This window comes from Tamandua tetradactyla, chromosome X (assembly GCF_023851605.1).
Source record: "Tamandua tetradactyla isolate mTamTet1 chromosome X, mTamTet1.pri, whole genome shotgun sequence".
NCBI lineage: Eukaryota > Metazoa > Chordata > Mammalia > Pilosa > Myrmecophagidae > Tamandua > Tamandua tetradactyla.
Genome location: NC_135353.1, coordinates 164786904 through 164802639, shown reverse-complemented (window position 1 = coordinate 164802639; position 15736 = coordinate 164786904). Strand labels below are relative to the sequence as shown.

At 45.7% G+C, this 15736-nt stretch overlaps 1 protein-coding gene and 1 non-coding gene across 2 annotated transcripts in view; both read right to left on the bottom strand.

Moving 5' to 3' along the window:
* Positions 1–15736, bottom strand: part of MID1 (midline 1) — a 349759-nt gene that overhangs the window by 317088 nt on the left and 16935 nt on the right. The window lies entirely within an intron of this gene.
* LOC143672296 (U6 spliceosomal RNA) lies at positions 6371–6475 on the bottom strand. Its single transcript, XR_013169764.1, has one exon. It is a non-coding gene; the product is annotated as a U6 spliceosomal RNA (small nuclear RNA).

Sequence of the window (15736 nt, the reverse complement as noted above, 5' to 3'; positions counted from 1 at the left end):
CCCACAATGCCTGACTGAGTTCAGGAACGTTTAAGTAATTCGCCCGCTGTCAAAGTTGATACGAGTGTGTGTGTACAACCGTGTGCTATGTATGAGTGTGTGGGATTACAAATATGACATTTATAATCCTCAAGGTAACAGTTAAGTTCACCATACATTCCTTCTCTGCATTGGAATAAGAAATTTTCTAACATCTTTTTTCATTGAAATAATAATTTCTTTACTCTCCTGAGTTCTACCCATCATATAGAGGAAAACAGTTATTTCAACAAATGCTTTTATCAGTGTCATGATTTCATCAATGAGTTGCTCCAGCCCAGAGAGGTCACAATGAGTCACAAATCATTCTGATTAGAGCCAAATAATCAGACATTAGACCAAGGGGTTATGAGTGTTTTTTGCAGAGGGTCAGATAGTAAATATTTTAGGCTTTGCAAGCCAGACAGTTTCTGTTGCAACTACTCAGTGCTGTCATTCTAAAGTGAAAGCACCACAGACATTTGGGAAATGAAGGGGCATGGCCATGTTCCAACAAAACTGTGTTAACGAAAACAGGGGGCAAGCCAGGTTTGGCCCATAGGCTATAGTTTGCCAACCCTATAGTGGACTACAGAGAAAGAAAAAGAAAGGAAAAAGATGAACCGGGAACAAGGGAGGCAGATCCGAAACAAGTGGGAGAATCAAATCATTAGTGGTAACGATATTCAGAATATTGTAGCTGCAAGATGGGCTAAGGCAATGCTAGTAAGTCCGTACATTGGCCCACATAACGTGTATACTACCTCATGATAAAATAAAAACTATTGGTGGAACTTCCTACCTAGTAAAAATACCACGTAAATCAAACCTAATTAGAAAAATATAAATAAACATACAGCTGAGACATAGGAGCTAATTTTAACACGAATGGACCTTGAAAACATTACATTATGCTAAGTGAAAGAAGCCAGACCCAAAAGGCTGCATACGGTGTGAGTCCATTGATGTGAACTGTCCAGAACAGGCCAATCCTCTGACAGAGAATAGATCAGTGGTTGCTGGGGGCTGAGGGGCTGGGAGGACTGGGAAGGACTGCTAATAGGTCTGAGCCTTCTTTTTAGGGTGATGCAAGTGTTCTGGAATTAGATAGTGTTGATGGTTGCAGGATCTTCTGAATATACCATAAATTACTGAACCTTATATATATATATGGTACGAACAGGCACCAGGAATCAAACCCGGGTCTCCCGCATGGCAGGCGAGACCTCTGCCTGCTGAGCCATGGTGACCTACCCCTGAACCATATATATTTTTAAAGGGTGAATTTTATGATTTGTGAGTTATATCTCAATTTTGAAAAATGGAGTAGGACTTTCTCATCCATTGTACGTGGGAGCATGATATGGCACCACGCATTCTGGATGGCAGTTTGAAGCAATCTATATTAAAAATCCTAAGTGTGGGGAGATAATAAGAGATAGGTGCTAACAGGACGTGGAAATTGAATAATTTCAACAATTCTGACAGTCCCACACACATCAATTTGAACACAAAGAGGCTCTCTCGTGCCTTGAGAGAAAATACAAGGTAGTATTTTGCCTTTCCACATCCCCAGAAAATCCCAGCCGGCACGGGGCCTCTTTAGAATCGCTAACAACAGACCTGCCTGGGAACACCTGAACCGCTGGCTGGGTGCTAGGCTAGGAGCTTTTCATATTGCTCCGATCCTTACCACAGCTTTGCAGACCGAGCATTATGAACCCCGTCTTACAGACCCGTAGGCTGATTGCAAAGCCCGCCTCATTGCCCCACCCGTCCTGAGCCGAGGCCAGGGCATCTCAGCAGGAGGAGCTGAGCCCATGCCTCCCTCCCTGGATGCCTGTGTTTCTGCCTCCGAAAGAGGTGCGCGGGCCAGGCCCTGTGAACACCATGCTTTACAAAGCCACCATTTCAGCAGCTGCCTCCCAACTCATTACCCTGCTCCCGGTCGTGCCTGCAACTGCCAGAGAGATCCTTTGAAAATTTCGACTAGAGCATGCCCTTCCCCTGATTAAAAAGCTGAACTCCTCACCTGGCGTGGGAGCGCCCGGTAGCCTTCTGCTGGGCTGCCCTCGGCCTTGCACACCTGCTCCAGCCTGTGGGCCTTCCTTCGCGTCAGCCTGCCCCCGCCCACCTGCTGGGGGCTGCCGGGGGGCCTTTGCCCCAATGCTCCTCACCCGGCTGCCGCCTTGTGCACGTTGCTGCTCCCTGGGACTGTCCTTTGAAAACAGCCACAGTCCATTCTATTTTAATCTTTTGCTAACATTGCCTATTCTCCCCTTTTTCCTTTCCTCCCCCCCTTCCTTCCTTCCTCCTCCTTCCCTTCATTCTTTCCTTCTTTTCTCCCTCTGTCTTCCCTCCTTCCCTCCCTCCCTCCATCCTTCCCTCCTTCCCTTGTTTCCTTCTTTGCTTCCTCCGGAGTTTCCTTCACTCCTCTCTCACCTCTTTTCTCTCCACTAGGATATGAACTGCATGAGAAAAAGAAAACTGTGCTGTTCACGGAAGTAGCACCAGCCGCTGGCCCATCATAGGCACACAGATATTTGTTCAAAGAATCTACAAATGCTGATGTAACTTGGCAAAGGTCCTGGGTTTAGCTGAACGATTAAAGATCTAAATCCCACAGTGCATAGCCTTGGCTCTCCTGAGGGTTAACCAATAAATGGGAGTTCTAATGACCACAAACTTCTAAAGGTCCTAGCCAACCCCAGCCATTTACAACTGCCCCTTTCCCCAAAGTTTCAGGCTTGAGACAAGTTGCAGCCTGAAGTGAGTTTTTATTACATACTCATAAACCCCTGGATCATGCGGTTTACAGGGCAAGTGCTAATGCAGTCATAATTATATTGGTGTGGACACATTGTCATAGAAATGTAGCAAACATAGACACAGGCACTTAAGAGAAACCAGCTGCTTCCAACACAAGAGGAGCAGTTGCATGGAAACCAGTGGGCAGGCACACAGCTGAGGAACTTGAACTGAGTGCCTGAGGATGACACACCCTATAAATCACAGAGTAAAATGACAGCTTGCACCAGCACCTCCGAATGGCCATCTCACTGCCCAGCGAGCTATGCACTTGAGCTTAACTGTAATTAAGCCATGGATACCACCCTCCCCAGGGGTGACTGCCATTCATTTCTGTTTAATTGAACCAAGCCCCAAATAAATGTAAACTTCGATCTGTGGGTCACTTCCTTTCTCTTCTCTTTGGAAGCAGATTAAGAAACAAGAAGGGATAAGACTTTATTATAAATCCAGCACTTACCTAGGGTTTTTCTTTTTTCCTGTTTAATCTTTGAAATAACAATTGCTCGGTTAAGGAACTCAAAGGTGAAAAATGCCAAGCCCTTGACCTTTTCTTAATTCACACGCAGGCTGTGCCAGTGAAAACACATCTCCTCCCCCACCTCCCGGCCATCAGTAATTTCTATGGATTGGGTGATGATTCCAGATAAGGGTTTCTCACCCTCAGCACTAGTGACATTTGGGGCTGGATAATTGTATGTTGAAGAGAGGAGGGCCATCCTGTACATTGTGGGGTGTTTTACAACATCCCTGGCCTCTGCTTAGCTGATGCCACAGCACCCTTGTCAGTTGTGACAACGAAAAATGTCTCCAGACCTTGCCAAATGTTCCCTGGAGGACAAAGCCACCCCCAGTTGAGAACCATGGTTCACGACACTGTAATATGTATAAACTAGAAGAAAAAAGGTCAACCAATGCTCTCTATTTTCTTCTTTCAGGGTCTGCTGGCACAGCTTACTTCTTGGGCACTATAAATGTATCAATCCAGAATGTGCACTTTAACATTTGTGGCTGTATTTGGGTTGTGGATGTTACTTAACGTCCTACTGAAATGCCATAAGGCCGGGAGAGGAGGAGTCCCTGAAATTCACTGCAGAATTTTATGCCTTCATAAAGAATGGTATGCTAAGACTACACTTTTTAAAAAACAACCAACCCATTAAATAATTGCCTCTGGGACTCAGCAATATTTGCAGTTGGTGGAATAATCTTAAAACTGGTTTCAAGTCAGACATGTAAAGATCATAATATTTGTTCGAAGAGCTCTTTAAAGGGAAAGGAAAGAGCTGGTTTCAGTTTCAAACCAATGAAAAAATAAGTCGTTTGTCTCTGCCTTAGCTAAACGAACTAACCTCTCTTAATGACGATGTATTTAGATTAACAACAGAAAGAGCAGAACTTGCCATGGTATCTGCCTTATGAGATTTTACAACTCTGAAAAGGCCATTAATCAGCAAACAATCTATAAAGACAACTTCAGGAAAATGCATTCCAACTGCTTCATTCCCTTGTCTTGGTTATAATCCAAGAGTAAATCCTCCAAGTTTAAATGTTGCTACCCATAAAACTGCTTATCTTCCTTTGCTAGGCAGGGGCCATCAACCAGAACTCTTCACAGTTTCTCCTGTGGAGGAATGAGGTTGCAAGTTTGTTCGCCAAGAGGTTCTAGGTGGGAAGGAAGAACACGTAAGAACACAAATCCCCATCAGCCTTCTCGGGTAAAGCTGAGATGGATTTAGAAAGCAGTGCTCCTTTGGAGTTCTCATAAACTTTATTAAATGTCCAGGAATAATGCATTCTGATTGAAAAACGCATTTTTAACACTGTCGGCAATCATATGTGGATTATTTCACATTAGACAGGAAGCTAACCGATGTGGCACCCTCTATGGCATAGTCACAATATCCTGCAGCTTCCCAATCTCCTTGTATGATAGTGTATGGTTATTGACTTTAAAACACCAGATGCATATTTGGCACAAATGGTATAAGTTTCTTTAAAAGGCTTGTTACAGAGAGAGCAAGAGTTGATTAACATCATTTTGTATGATTTTTTAACGATAGGATAATGACTTGCTTTGTGCAAGCCCCCAATTTCTGCCTGGGGTGAGGAGAAAACCATTTGACAGCGTGTACTGCGATCTAACCTGTGGCTTTGCGTCAAGCCTCTGTGAGGAGCCTGCATCCTGTGATTTAGTCAATGCCTTGCCTGTCTTATAAACAAAACCAAAATTAGGCCATGTTCAGGGTGATCAGCTGGAAAGAATGTGGCTCACTGGACATGGCAGGTGTGTCCCCAGCATTTTTCTCTAAGAACCCCGCGGCTCAACACAAACGTGGTGGGTGCGGTAGGTGGAAAGTTTGGGGTCCTAGTCAAATGCTTGATTAGGGGACTTTGGGGCTTTTGTTAATGAAAATTTAAACCTTTTTCTTTCAGTGGCCATGCATCAATTAATTCCACAGCTGCGTGGGGGTATAGCAACATGGTGATTTCGGGAATAGAATGAATAGAAACGCTTCCAAAAAACCTTCATGTAATTTCCAAAATAACTGATGATGAATAATGAGCATATTGTAGTTATAAGTGAAGGGAATTAACGATTTGGATACCACTTGAGTCAAGAGTGCTGCTGTTTTTCTCCCACCCCCTGTTAAATGAAGATACAAATCCATCAATGTTCTCTCTTTGCAAAAATTTGGGGGCTAATTTTTAAGCCACCCAATTTGGATCCCTGACATAAATCCATTTAAACTACTACACAGTGAAAGTGCTGGAAGGTAAGGGCTTCACCATATTCGATCTTCTATATTCAGATACAAAGTCCCCCTAAAGCTAGCCAATTTAAAAAGAAGTATGAAACGACTGGAGTCACATTTACAGGGGGGCCTCATAGGAGGGGCTGTGCAGCAGAGCAGTCCCTCTTCAGCCTGCCTAACACGTGTGGCGCACTTATGACCTTAGTTGTCAACACCAGCAACTTCTATACCAAGAGCAGCGTGGCCATTGCCATGAGAAGAGAAACGGACAAGCAGTGCCACTGCGGGCCAGGCAGCTGTCACCTAACTAATCCTCATTTAACCTCACAAAGTAGGTAGAATTTCTCCCATTTTACTGAGAAGCTAAGTAATTTGGCTCGGTCACTGAGCAGCAAGTGACCGAGGTGGGACTTGGAGCCAGTTCTGTCTGGGCACACAGTCAGCGCCTTTCCCACCCCACCTGGAAGAGTGAGAGTCATCGTCCTGAGATGGAGAGCTGTTGGCTCATGCCATGAGGACACAGGGAACGGAAACTTTGAAATCATATCCAGGGATCGTTGGATCGGTTTGTTCCATGCCTGGATGTCATCAGTCTGATATTTGATAGGACACTAAAGCATCAGGGAGTCATGAGTCAATGTTAGTACATCTTCCTAATGTAGCTGCTATATGTTACTCCCTCTCTGAGATGATCAAATATGCGGAACTCTACGCTGCCTGCGTTGTTACTGTTTAAACATCTCACAGGGGCAGTCCAGCAAACCTCGCTTGCTTTTGGTTTGGTTTTGTTTTAGATGGAACACTTCCCGAATTTGTGTGTCATCCTTGCGCAGGGGCCATGCTAATCTTCTCTGTCTTGTTCCAGCGTTGGTACGGTGCCGCGGAAGCGAGCACTCAGTTGTTCTTAATTCTGCCAGCCCCCTGAATGGAGGAGAGCGGGCATTGAGTCAGCAGCTGGCGTTGGAAAGGCCTTCCAGCCACAGCAACAGGCTGCAAACTCCAGGGCTGCTGTTCTGAGACAAAGCCGCCCAGGCCCGGCGCTTCTGGTTTATTGTTGTCGATGCTTCGACGACAGCGGGCATGGCAGGGTGTCGGGTTGGCAGCGGTCTTTGCTGACGGGAACTTGCAGGCTGTGGCTGCGACCCAGAGAATGCTTAGACTCTCCTCTTCCTCTATGAAACTCCCCACCTGGTCATGTGCCCCACGTGGGCTTCCTTCTCTCCTTTCCTCTCCCGACTAGGGTCACATCTTGGCTGTAGTGTGTATCACACTGCATTAAAATGTCCCCTGCTTGTCTTTCTGGTCCACAGGACTACATTCCCCTCCAAAGCAGGCAGGCACCTCATTATTTTAGATGACCTAAGGGGCTATCAGCCGAGCCTGGCACCAGCTGATGCTCCCCTTTACCTTCCCTCTCCTGTTTGGTTTACAGCTCCTGAAAATTCTTATGGGGATTCTTTAAATTCCATTGATTCAAGTATCTACCCAGCCTTGCCACAGCAATTTCTCACTTTGATCCCTCACTCCACTTAGCTTCTATTATTCAATTTATTTTCCCTTAGCTTTCTAGTGCAGGTCAGAAAGGTGAGGAAGAAGTACTTCGGAGTCACTTGCTAGTGGTGTGGCAAAGGGCAAGATGTGTAACTACTCTGAGCTCCTGGGGGTGGCCTTATTTGTATTTAGGAGAGGAGGAAGGGAGGGGGGAGGACAGGAGAGGAGAGGACAGAAGACAGAGGAGAAAAGAAGGAAAGAAGGAAAGGCAGGAGGGAGGGAGGAAAAAAGCAAAAGGCAGGCAGACAAGAAGGAAGGAAGGAAAGAGAAAACAAGTCTTACATGCTGGTTGTGGGCACTTTAGAGAATGTTCTCTGTAAGGGCCTGGCATTTAATGGTCACTCATTAGACAGTAGGCATCTGTCTCTGTGTTCTTAATTCCACATATTGGGGTAAGAGAAAATGGGCCTTGGATTTTTTTTTTTTGTCATTGTTACTTGTGGGCAAATGTATTTCTTGCTGTCATTGCTGAATCTCACCGGAATTTTTATTTATAAAATGAAGTCATATTGCTTTTATTTCTTTTTGATCTTAAGATCAATTCTCTAATGTTAAGAAGTAAAGATCAATTCTCTAATGTTAACAAGTAACAGTGAAGGGAGGTCATCAGACCAAAACTCCAGCGACAACCTCTTGGAGTCCCTCCTGCCCACCAGGAGACAATGACTCCGTGACTAATTGGCACTAGGAGAGGCCTCCTTTAGCCTACTTTCTGCACACAGCTCTAGAATACGAATTCCATTTGTCCTTCCTTTTTTTCCCTCTCAAGCATCATATCAGTGGGGAACAACCAACTAGCAGACCAAAAGATCTTCTGATCACATAATGAGCCCTCAACAAATTGGTTTAAAGATCATTGCTTTAAGTTTGGGCAAAGCGTTCGGTTATTGACCAGCATACAGAGTATAACAAAGGACGGGGTACCTTAGAGAGTAAAGAGAGTAGCTATGTAATCCTGTATGCAGGCTGTGGCATGAAGGTACCAACAACAACAAAAAAAGCAAAAACCTCATGACAATATAAGGTCAGGATCAAACCGCTTGCATTATTTCATAAAAATACAGGTGATTCTTGTTTTTCACAGTCGTTTGTTGTGTAAAGCAACTGGGACACTGACGGCAGTCTGCCCTGAACTCACTGAGCACTGTGCCATGGACTCACCAACAAAAAGTACAAAAATGCGAAAAACAGGGCACTAAATATAGCGCAGAAAGGACGCAGCACGAGCGCCGGGACAGGAGGGCTTGGCCAGCCTCAGCAGGGCACGTGCGCGGTGGGCAGGTCCGCGTTTCTGCCGCTCTGCATGGGTCTAGCGTTGGCCACAAAGCACCAGGACTACTGATCTTGGGATCACGAGCACATTTCAGCCGGTAGGCAAATTCACAAATGTGGAGTCTGGACATCATGAGGACTGGCTGCTGCAGCATTTTTCGAAATCGTCACTACCAAAAAGTATTCATTACTGAGTTAATCAATATCTGGTTCTGGCGAAATATGAAAGAATCCTCACAACTCAACGCACTCGGAGAAATTGCAGGAGGTGTAAGGCAGGCTCGAGATACCAAACAAAGTGATTAAAATCTCAATATAGCCACGAGGGAGGTGGAGAGCTGTGACCAGTCGGCGGACGCGTACCAGGCGGGGGGGATCAGCGGGCGCTTTTCCTCCATCCTCACACCCGCCAGGCAAGGCCAGGATTGTTCTCCCCGTAGTCTCCAAAGGGGAAACTGAGACCTAAAGGAGTCAAGCAACTTTTCCAAGGACCAGACTTATTGGAAATGGCTGAGCTGGGATTCAAGCCCATTTCAGGCTCTGAGAGTCTTTTTGATTTCCCAGGCATCGCAAAACCAGCCACAATAGTTATGCACCGAGGCTGCCCTTGGAATCCCCCTGAGTGGTGGGGGCTGTGTCAGGCAGCCCCCAGGGGGACCCCCAGCGAGCCCCACCCCCCGGCGTTCAGACCCTGTTTGATCCCCTCCCCTTAAGTAACTTGTTTCCAACCGAGAGAATAAGGTAACAGTTAGGGGCTGGGGCGTCAATGGTCTGGTCACAAAAGGCTGTGGCATCCGTCTTGCTAGCAGACTTGCCCTCGGTAGCTTCGCTGAAGCAAAGCGCCATATCGTCGAGGTCCTACGGCCGGCAGCCAGCAAGTAAATGAGGCCCGCGGTCCCGCAGCCGTGGAGGGCCCGAATCCTGCCAGCCGGCGCCGAGCGAGCCGGGACCCCGCGAAGGCCCGGCCTCAGTGGCCCCCCGGAGGACAGTCTTGCGGGAGGCCCCAGCGACGCCGGGCCCGCGTCTCCCCGCCTCGAGCCTAGGCGCGGGTCAGCGCGCTGTTTCACACGGCTGAGTTTTGGGGTAAAATGCTCTGCAGCAGGAGAGAACCAAGAGGAGGTCCTCACAGAGAGGCCAGGCCACGCGGCCACGACTTCGAGACCTATGGAAGCTGTGACTCTCGTTTTTAAAGTGACAGACACCTCGAACCCCCCCCCCCCCCCACTACGTCATAGCCAGAAATCGGGCTAAAAACTGCGCAGGTGAGCACATCACACCCTGGGTCTCACACCTTCGCTTCACTTCTGTTTGAAATGCCTAAAATGGACGGGATGCAGACACCAGGCAGAACAACGATGGGCTGACACGAAGGTGAAATAAATTGATATGAATGAATGAAGAACATGTACGCACTGTGTGGCGCCTGATTTGCCGGACTGCACTTAGGGAGAACGACCAGCTAAACTGAGGTTCAAAACTAGGGGGTGGAGATTCAGTCCTTCCCGGGAGTGGGGGTGGGGGGGGGCCAACACCTCGCTCTTCTGGCCGGTTAGGGTGGCTCCATCTGCCTTAGCTAGGTCATCAGGGAGCAGTCCTCTGGGTTAGAAAGTTTGCATATTTTACAGAGCTTTCATTTTTTAAATAAATGGACAATCAAGACTCAAATTCAAAAATGAAACAAAAATTCTTGGCCCAATTACATTCAGTAGTATGAGAAATTATGTTATTTCTCTTGGCTTTAGAAATTAGTCAAATCTGTTTGTTTGATTTTATTTTTCTCTTCACTTACTGATTGGCCTTTATGTTCAATATCAATTCCTTTGTATAAATATTAGAACTGACAGTATAAGTTTGACAAGTTCCATACTAACGGGAAACCACAACTCGCAGTTTTATTGACAAAATACAGAGATTTATAACTTTCTGTTCTGATGGCAACACTTATTCACCACCCTAAATTATGCTCCTTCAGCATTGTACCTTAGTACTTTGGGGCTAAATAGCCCTGCGTTTGAATTCTAGCCATACCATGCGCTGATCAGGCAGCCTAACTTCCCTCAGTCTCAGTTTTATCTTCTGTAAGTGGGGATACTCTCTTTGGCCAGATAACCTGGTTCATTCACCCATTTCACTTTTTTTTTTTTTTAACATGGGCAGACACCGGGAATCGAACCCGGGTCCTCAGGCATGGCAGACAAGCATTCTTGCCTGCTGAGCCACTGTGGCCCGCCCCACCCACTTCACTTTTATCTAACCATCACTTTTAGAGTGTTTACTGTGAGCCAGGGCCTCTTGTATGCCCTTTATAAGTACTAACACATTGAATCCATTTAGTTCCCATTCTACAGGTGAGGAATTAAGACCAGAGAAGCTGAGAAACTTATCCAAGGTAGCACAGGGGGTAAGTGGAGAAGCTGGGATTCGAACCCAGGCTGTCTGGCTGAGTCTATGCTCTCAAGCATTAAGTTGAAAGGGCAACACATTTTTTTTTTTTTTTGGAAGGCCAACCATATTCCAGGGACTGATAACACAGGACAAAGAAACAGTTCTCATGGTTCAGGAGTTCAGAGAGGGGAGAGGCATACACCGATAACAATTCCCAGGCTCGGGATGCATGAAGGCGGGGGTGAGAAATACAGCTGGCGAGGTAGGCAAGGGCTAGGTCATGAAGAACCCGTGAGCCGTGCCAGGGAGACCGGCCTTTGGAACCATGGAGGATCAGGCCAGGAAGCATCCATGATGAAGTTCCCAACAAGTGGTAGTGAAACGAAGAAAATGTAGATAATTTAATTTTTTTCACAAAGCTAAATTTATTTGCTATACAAGATTGTCCTTTATTCTAGGATTACATCTGCTGACACGTTTTGACGATGAAATGCCCATTCTTTCATAATGACATTTTGTGTGTGAGAATTTTTTTTAACGTCGTTAATGCAATATTTAAAGTTGACCTTCCATATTAGCTTCCTAACATTAAGAAAATCATAGTGGCCCCTGAAATTTGAAGAAGATATGGGAGGCAATGCTATAAGAAGAGTCAGGACAAAGCAATATGAAGTATCACTGCGAGGTTGAGTGCAGTGACATTATCTGGGGGCAGTTTGGGCAAAGTAGCGGGAGTGGAAGGCGGCCTGGGTGGGCCCGGGCAGCACCCAGTTTGTCTCTAGAAAACTAACATTAGCCATGCAGAAAATACATATTGGCTCATTACATATAAGGATGTGGTTGTATTTTCATGGTTTTTAGGTTGCCAGGAGGTGACTTAAGGCAATTTTAAGCAATTTAAGCCATACCTATTAAGCAAAAAGATTGACAAACTCCAAAAATACCGATCAGACTGTGTAAAAATGTGGTCATCAGCTTTTTTTCTCTCTCAGTCATGCCAGTGTCCTCCTACTTTGGAAACTAGGTAAACAACAGCATCCTCAAAAGTTCTCTCTGGACATCTCATATAAGAGGGGTCAAAATGGTGATTGGAGATGCACGTTTCCCTCAGCACTGAGTCATCCCTGTCGCTCTGTGCCTGGCTGGAAGGAGGGAGGACATCTGAGACTGGATTTCATGTTCTTTTCGGAGTATGCACCGTGGAACACAGGCTTCCCGGCCGGCAGCCCAGTGCACCGTGGGAGAAGCTGCTGTAGGGAACCCACCAGAACGCCTGTTGAGCCAATGTCAAGAGTTAACCACAAGTTAGGGTGCTTGGAAACTAACGTTTGCCTGTGATGAACGGGCAAGCCCCTGGGTGTTTTGATTTTAACACGAAGGCTGTCTTGACAACCCCAAAGCCCAGAAACATTCAAAAAACCTGAATTGGCCTATTCCCGGGGACTAGTGCTGAGCCTATTGGGAGACCATCAATCTGCAAGCTTCCCCCAGCCAGCACTGAAGACATATTTCATCCCATAATTGAAAAAGAGATTTGATTTATATTCCATTGTGTTGGAGCCTCTGCTCAGGTCTCTGGGCGGGGAGTTCTGGCAGCAGGGAGCTGGTCTAGATTTGGAAAAAGACACTCCATAGACGCTTGTGGAGAACTCTGCAAAAATGGAGCCTGAGTAACGTTTCCAAAAGGATCCCACTGCCTGTTTGTAGATTCCAGGGTTCAACTGAGGAATGTGAGTCTTGGGGAGTCCAGACACAAAAACGGCCTGTCCTGGAACGAGCTTTTGCTGAGGCCGTTACATGCCTGGCACTTGATGTGGGAGTTCACAGAATCCTGTACATATCCTGCAACTATTATTATCCCTATTTTATAGGTTAAAGAACATCCAGAAAGACAGGTGATTTGAACTTGAACCCAAGTCTGTCTTGCTCTAAGGTCACATTCTTTGCTGTGCTCCTCAGCTCCTCAAGAATCAATCCCTCGCTGTCTCTCTCAGTTTCTCGGTTTCTCCCTCCCCCTCCCCTTCTCTCCCCGCCCCCCCCCTCTCTCCTTCTCCATCTCTCTCAAAACAGACCCCTCTCACCCTGCTTTCATCCTCCGGGCCGCCTGCTTTTGTGAAGTGTGATGTCTTTGCCGGAAGGCAGAGTAGACAAGCAAAGCAGCCCGAGGCACATGCTATTAACTCAGGCAGGGACTCTTAGGACATTTTCCTATGGCGTTTCTGCCAGGAAATGTTAGCATCATTTTCCTCATTTTTCTTCGGAAATGCCTGGAAACCAAAATAATCACTCATCAGTGCTACCTTAAAAAATCCAAGTGACAATGGCTGATTCTCTCTGCCGAGTAAGTCCTGCAAATGATCCCTCTAGTGCTGAGATGTGCAAAGTTTTACCGTCAAGGGTCAGGCAGTAAATGTTTTAGGCTTTGAGGGCCATATGGCCTCTGTCGCAATTACTCAACTCTCCTGTTGTAGGGTGAAAGCAGCACAGACAACAGAGAAATGAACGAGCGTGGCTGTGTGCCAATAAGACTTTATTTATGGCCACTAGAGTTTAAATTTCATATAATTTTCACTTGTCACAACATATCCTTCTTCTTTTGATTTTTCCCAGCCATTTATAAATGTGAAAAACATTCTTAACTCATGGACCATACAAAAATAGGCAGCTAACTGGATTTGGCGCACAGACCATAATTTACCAATCTTACTGCTCTAAGATAATTTTAGTTTTTCCAGTATGTTAGGTAGTTTACTTTCAGAACATTTACAACAGTAGAAGAGAAAATCTGTTGATAAGTAATTACGGAAGACTACCGAGTGTAACTTGACAATTTCCATCACGTTAACACCAATTGTCAGGCACTACGTGGCTCACAATAAACGAAGATCCTTATTACTTTTTCAAAAACTTCTTTTAATTGGCATTTTTATTGAGATAAATGGGAGACTCACAGTCAGTGGTAAGAAATAGATAATGCGGGAGGATGCAGTATGCCCATTTCCCAGCTTCCCCCAATGGTAGCGGTTTGCAGAATTGTAGCAAAATACCACAACTAGGATGTTGCAATGGATACAATCCATGATTTTATTCTCATTTCCCCAGTTGTATGTGTGTGTGTGTCTTATTTAGTTCACACAATTTTAACGCATATGTGGTTCCTTCATCTACCGCCCTCGGCTTTTCAAACTATATCCACCGTCCGCCCCAAACCCTGGCACCCACTAGCCTGGCCTCCATTTCTAAGACTTTGTTATTTAAAAAAATGTAATATAAATGGAACCACACAATATGTAACCTTTCAAGATTGGCTTTTTCTTCTTCACTCGGCATAAGTGCCTGGAGATTCAGCCAAATTGTTGCATATATATTGAGAATTCAATCCTTTGGATTGCTGAGTAGTGTTCCATGGCGTGGATGTACCACAGTTTGTTGAATCATTTACCTGTTGAAGGGCAGTTGGGTCGCTTCCAGGGTTGCCTATTGTGAATGAAGGTGCTATGAACATCTGTATCCAGGTTTTTTGGTGAACTTAAATTTTCTTTTCTCTGGGATAAATGCCCAAGAGTGCAATTTCTGGGCCATATGTGTAGTTGCATACTTATGACTTTTAAAAAATTCCCTTCGCATATATTTCAGAATATGCCTTTTTTACATTACTACAAAAATTCTCTGTAACAAATGACACCGTGGTAAATTCCCTTTAAAATTTTCCCACTGTCTTACATTCTCATTTTATAGACCCAGAAACACCAGACTAGAGCATTTAACCGACCCAGCAGGCTCACAACTCACAGACTGGTCAGTGGGGGCCGAGCCCCAACGAGAAATCAGTTCTTCCCCCGCATCCCATCTCACACTCTCATCCTGACTCGCTGCGCCTGAAAAAGACGGAGGCGGTCCAAGCTGTGGGAAGACTACGGCATGCTGGGCTCTTAGGGATGTCGTAACCTCACATCCAGGGCCCTGTCCTGGCCCAGGCCACCTTGATGGAGTCCTAGGTGGCTTTTTCACTGAAAGCATGAAGCACAGGGACTCTCTGAAGCTCTGTGACCTCAGTGGACACACGCGTCCCACCAGGCCCCGGGAGTCGGGCAGCTGCGCGGTTAATGCGTTGGCTATTTGATGAGAGAGTGGCGAGCTAGTTTGATCAATTACAATTCCTCAGATCCAAAGCCTTACCAGTCAAGTTCTGAAGTCCTGAATGATCCAAAGAAAAGTTTATTTCGTCTCTGCGATAGATTTGGCTCTTGGTGTTGCAGGTGGCTGGCCCAAGCAGCAGCGCAGCAATCCTGGCGTCCTGCGGAATCAGGAGGCGGCGCCAGGCACTCACGTCTAAAGGTCCGGAGCAGCAGCAGCCCCTGCACACTTGTTGGAAATACAAATTCGTGGGCCCCACACCCCAGAGGTGCTAAATCAGAATTTCTCTGGGTGGGACCCAGCAATCTGCTGTTGCCTGGAGATTCTGAAGCTCACGAAACCTTAGAAGCACTGTGTTCAACCACTCCAGAATGCACTCAGGTAGGCAATGGAAATGTAGTCATGGCTCAAAGCTTTTTAAAATTGCCAACCAACAAAACAGTTTCTGTTCTTTTCTGCTGATTGCGTTGAACCCATGAGGTCGATCTTGACATAAAAAAAAAAACTACAAAACACCAGAGTCCTTCTTTCTTTCTTTTTTTTGTTCCCCCTATTATTTATTTATTTTTAATCCATATGTTTTACTCATCTGTCCACACCGTAGATAAAAGGAGCATCAGACACAGAGTTTTCACCATATACACAGTCACATTGTGAAAGCTATATCATTATATACAGTCACCTTCAAGAAACATGGCTACTGGAACACAGCTCTACAGTTTTAGGTACTTTCCTCTAGCTACTCTAATACCCCTTAAGCTAAAAAGAGGATATCTATATAATGCGTAAGAATAACCTCCAGGATAACC